The following is a 6,034-nucleotide window of genomic DNA, read 5'->3' on the forward strand; positions in this document are numbered from 1 at the left end:
ATAGGAACACTTAAGGGACGTGTGTACATTGGAACGCAGGTAAATGTATGTGTGTGTGTCGGAAAGAATAACCCCGCATGGTGTTTCACAGCGACCACCATTTCATGGTCACATATTAATAACGTCAAACAGAATCATTCACACACACGCAGCATGACAATAAATTAAACAAAAACAGCACATCTTCTAAGCGACAGTCTTGACGCTTACCATATTTCCTCTGTTAGGCACGCGGGCGTCAATTAATTTCGAGCGAGCCGTTGACCCGGCGTCTGTTGGAGGCCGGTAAAGTATTGAGACCAGGCGTATATTCTGTTTAATGCTGGTACAGTAGCAACTCTTATCCCAATTTCTACAGTCATATAAACTGTACATTTTCAGTAATAAACGGTCATTATTAATCATAGTATCACAGTATTCGACACCGGGCGCGTAATAGAGGCCTGGAGAACGACAAGGCGTCAATTGGAGGCCGAGGTGTATTGAATTTCCGGCTTCTAAGAGAGGAATTAGGTTTGTATGGGTGTATATTGCACTTGCGCAATAGTTCAGTGGGGGTATATGTAGGTTATGTTTACCCCTATTGAAAGTTCACTCACATCAACAGATGACAGCGATGGCGCTACTCGTCCGGCTGGCTCGACTGCAAGTGTTATCAGTGTGATTTATATGATAATGACCGTTGTTTCTTAATTGGATGAGTGAGTTAAATGTAATTGTTTTACACTAATAACAAAGTTGTGAAAGTCGTAACCCCATTGGTATGTTTTTCGCAAACCAAGGGTAATTCTGTTGTAGGATCTGGGATTCGAAATCGCTCTGGGATATTGTATGGAGACTAGATATTTTTTAAATTAGACTATGAGCTCAAATATATATTAATATAAAAATAAACACACCTTGCAACAATGTATCTTATGGGCAGACAATTTATTTCCACGGTTAAAGCATAATTTTCAAGGATTTTCTGGGTCAATTCCGTTTTTCGAGAACTGAGGTCTGATTTCAACGAGATTGACATATAAGATTGAATAGCTTGGTGATATATACAATCCTATGCCCTAAGGGTCCTAATTCCTAACAATTGAGAGGACAAACACTTAAGTTCTAGTGAAGAGAGGTTTCGATTTTGGAACATACTTAGTCGCTTGTGTTTACTTTCTTCGGAACACTTCAGCGATGGGTGTCTCACGTGGACCACCATTTTCTTATAAAAGCTCTCAATGCTACTGTCCAACCCATTCGACAGAGTGTGTCACTAGCCGTGCCGCTACTGTTCAACCCATCCGACAGAGTGTGTCGCTAGCCGTGCCGCTACTTTCCAACCCATTCGACAGAGTATGTCACTAGCCGTGCCGCTACTGTCCAACCTATCGACAGAGTGTGTCACTAGCCGTGCCGCTACTGTCCAACCCATTCGACAGAATGTGTCACTAGCCGTGTCGCTACTGTCCAACCCATTCGACAAAATGTGTCACTAGCCGTGCCGCTACTGTCCAACCCATTCGACAGAGTATGTCACTAGCCGTGCCGCTATTGTCCAACCCATTCGACAGAATGTGTCACTATAGCCGTGCCGCTACTGTCCAACCCTTTCGACAGAATGTGTCACTAGCCGTGCCGCTACTGTCCAACCCATTCGACAGAGTGTGTCACTAGCCGTGCCGCTACTGTCCAACCCATTCGACAGAGTGTGTCACTAGCCGTGCCGCTACTGTCCAACCCATTCGACAAGCGAATAGCACAACGACATCACCGAATAAAACTCGGCAAAACTCGGCGTGTCATTTAAATTATGTATGTTATGTATAAAAGCTTTCTAAATATCAAAAGTAGTTACGAACCTAAAAAAAATGTTTAGACACACAACCACCCGACACGGCCATTGTTGACTTGAGGCACTTCACGTCGAATGGCATGTAGTCCGATATTTTCTTAACTCGTAATCAAATGTTATCATTTTTTTCATCAGATTATAATTTTTTGGCTCTTGGATGAAAAGAGTGAGTGAGTGAGTTTGGTTTTACGCCGCTTTTAGCAATATTCCAGCAATATCACGGCGGGGAACACCAGCAATGGGCTTCACACATTGTACCCATGTCGGGATTCGAACCCGGGTCTTCGGCGTGACGAGCGAACGCTTTAACCACTAGGCTACCCGACCGCCCCTGGATGAAAAGAAAACACTCAAGATTCTAAATTTCTAAAAAGTAGCAACTTTCGTTCTAGTTAATCATAAACCAAAATAATCTTGATCGACACATCAGCGATTGGATAAAAGTGACACGATCATGGCAACGGCGGTAACCAAACAACTCCAAATGCATCGTGATCCTATAATACTATTACGATTCTTTAGCTATATCTAACTTTATTTTCCAGAAATACTTAATACATAGATGTATAAACCTTTGTAGGTATTATCTGCTATGTATTTTTTCGAGTTTGTAAATGATTTCGTTTGATAAATGTTCGGACATCAACATGCTATTGACAAGAGTAGATGACACGCGAGGGCGTGGCCTAACTCGTGATTTATTTAGTTGAACAAACACTACCAATAGTTGGAAATGTTTGACGAGATGTAATATCCTTGATCTCTGATGATCGAAGGCACGTGACGGCGGATTTGTACAGATTCTGAGAGTTCTATTTTTGTGAAGGTCCTGATGTTTGGTTAAGAGGATTTGAACTTTGTCAAACTGAATTTGATGTGTCACTATAGCCGTGCCGCTACTGTCCAACCCATTCGACAGAGTGTGTCACTAGCCGTGCCGCTACTGTCCAACCCATTCGACAGAGTGTGTCACTATAGTCGTGCCGCTACTGTCCAACCCATTCGACAGAGTGTGTCACTAGCCGTGCCGCTACTGTCCAACCCATTCGACAGAATGTGTCACTATAGCCGTGCCGCTACTGTCCAACCCATTCGACAGAATGTGTCATTATAGCCGTGCCGCTACTATCCAACCCATTCGACAGAGTGTGTCACTAGCCGTGCCGCTACTGTCCAACCCATTCGACAGAGTGTGTCACTATAGCCGTGCCGCTACTGTCCAACCCATTCGACAGAGTGTGTCACTAGCCGTGCCGCTACTGTCCAACCCATTCGACAGAGTGTGTCACTATAGCCGTGCCGCTACTGTCCAACCCATTCGAGAGAGTGTGTCACTAGCCGTGCCGCTACTGTCCAACCCATTCGACAGAATGTGTCACTATAGCCGTGCCGCTACTGTCCAACCCATTCGACAGAGTGTGTCACTAGCCGTGCCGCTACTATCCAACCCATTCGACAGAGTGTGTCACTATAGCCGTGTCGCTACTGTCCAACCCATTCGACAGAATGTGTCACTAGCCGTGCCGCTACTGTCCAACCCATTCGACAGAGTGTGTCACTAGCCGTGCCGCTACTGTCCAACCCATTCGACAGAGCGTGTCACTAGCCGTGCCGCTACTGTCCAACCCATTCGACAGAGTGTGTCACTAGCCGTGCTGCTACCGTCCAACCCATTGGACAGAGTGTGTCACTAGCCGTGCCGCTACTGTCCAACCCATTCGACAAACGAGTAGCACAACGACATCACCGAATAAAACTCGGCAAAACTCGGCGTGTCATTTAAATTATGTATGTTATGTATAAAAGCTTTCTAAATATCAAAAGTAGTTACGAACCTAAAAGAAATGTATAGACACAAAACCACCCGACACGGCCATTGTTGACTTGAGGCACTTCACGTCGAATGGCATGTAGTCCGATATTTTCTTAACTCGTAATCAAATGTTATCATTTTTTTCATTAGATTATAATTTTTTGGCTCTTGAATGAAAAGAGTGAGTGAGTGAGTTTGGTTTTACGCCGCTTTTAGCAATATTCCAGCAATATCACGGCGGGGAACACCAGCAATGGGCTTCACACATTGTACCCATGTCGGGATTCGAACCCGGGTCTTCGGCGTGACGAGCGAACGCTTTAACCACTAGGCTACCCGACCGCCCCTGGATGAAAAGAAAACACTCAAGATTCTAAATTTCTAAAAAGTAGCAACTTTCGTTCTAGTTAATCATAAACCAAAATAATCTTGATCGACACATCAACGATTGGATAAAAGTGACACGATCATGGCAACGGCGGTAACCAAACAACTCCAAATGCATCGTGATCCTATAATACTATTACGATTCTTTAGCTATATCTAACTTCATTTTCCAGAAATACTTACATAGATGTATAAACCTTTGTAGGTATTATCTGCTATGTATTTTTTCGAGTTTGTAAATGATTTCGTTTGATAAATGTTCGGACATCAACATGCTATTGACAAGAGTAGATGACACGCGAGGGCGTGGCCTAACTCGTGATTTATTTAGTTGAACAAACACTACCAATAGTTGGAAATGTTTGACGAGATGTAATATCCTTGATCTCTGATGATCGAAGGCACGTGACGGCGGATTTGTACAGATTCTAAGAGTTCTATTTTTGTGAAGTCCTGATGTTTGGTTAAGAGGATTTGAACTTTGTCAAACTGAATTTGATGGCTTGGGGATTTTTGCTGGTTTGATTTGGCTGTTGACGTCTTATGTTCTTAGATTCGGGTATCTACTGGGCGGGAGGTTTCACCAATGTACGACTCACCATTGTCACAATTAATCTTATAGATTACTCCTTACATCTCGTCTGCCTATGAAGATCTAATCAAGCAATAGACTATTTTAGTTAGGATCCAATCGGCTTGTCACAACAGTTTAATCCATGTACTCATTATCCTTACTGTATATCTGGCTGGTTATGGGCCGGGAACGCCACAATAGAACATCACATAGTCCAGGGAAAGACGAACACTGATTCTGCTGTTGGTACCGCGAACGCCAAATCGATGGATTAAGCGTGAATGCATACCGATTTATGATATAAAAGAGGCATACCGAAATACAGAAGTAGAAGTACTCTTTATGATATAAACGTGTTATAGAGTACAGAGTACAAATACATAAAATGACTAAAACAAAAGTACAATTAATTTAAACAGATCACAGGATTATCAACTTACAGGCAATGAGTCTGCTCATGATGCGGATGTGTTTACAGATAAAGCGCTTAAGAAGATGAAAACAAGACTGAACATAGTAATCGATATGTAAATTTTAACAATAAAAACATTATAACTTAACATGTTCTCGTTTTATTTGCCTGGTACCGGGAGAGCGCCAAATCTCGTGTTAATGAACCGTGTGGTCCCAAATGGTCCAAAACACCAAGAGGAGTCCTCCTAAATATCAAATATGGCGCTCCCGGGCCGACGCCATCTGGCTTTATGACCCGTGTGCTTCATTACCTGCGTGCTCTTTGTTATTCTTACTGTACAATTGGTTTCAACCAAATCTGTATGCTACTTGTTATCTATTACCTGCTGTTGTCAATGTTAACCTGCTGCTTATCACAACATAGACACCTGTTATCCAGTAACATTATTCCAGTTATATCACGGCGTGTCAGCTTGATGTGGGAGGTAAGCCCGAAGTGATGCAGTTTTTACCACTGTGGTGAAACCCACGAGCACGGGTATGGTGCTGACAAACCTAGAAACATAATCGGGGTGAACCGGGATTCGAACCCACAATCATAGGTTTCTGGCGTGTCCAGGGGACGCAACTCTGCACAGCGAATCGCGGCGCCTTAGACGACTGGGACACCCGTGCCCCCTTTTTTCTCTCAGGAATGAATGAATGTGCAACATATTGGTTCAATTGTCCCTTGTTTCATGGAGCCTCGACTGTTTAAAATCCCCCACCTTCTTTACAGGGGCGGTCGGGTAGCCTAGTGGTTAAAGCGTTAGCTCGTCACGCCGATGACCCGGGTTCGATTCCCGACATGGGTACAATGTTTGAAGCCCATTTCTGGTGTCCCCCGACGTGATAGTGCTGGAATATTGCTAAAAGCGGCGTAAAACCTCACTCACTCACTCACTCACTCTTTACAGTGCCTCATGCTAAAATTAACCCAGCAGGCGGATCTAAGAATTAAGTGTGACAA

Source organism: Haliotis rufescens, unplaced genomic scaffold (assembly GCF_023055435.1).
Source record: "Haliotis rufescens isolate VD_foot unplaced genomic scaffold, xgHalRufe1.0.p SCAF_6, whole genome shotgun sequence".
In the NCBI taxonomy this organism is placed as follows: Eukaryota; Metazoa; Mollusca; class Gastropoda; order Lepetellida; family Haliotidae; genus Haliotis; species Haliotis rufescens.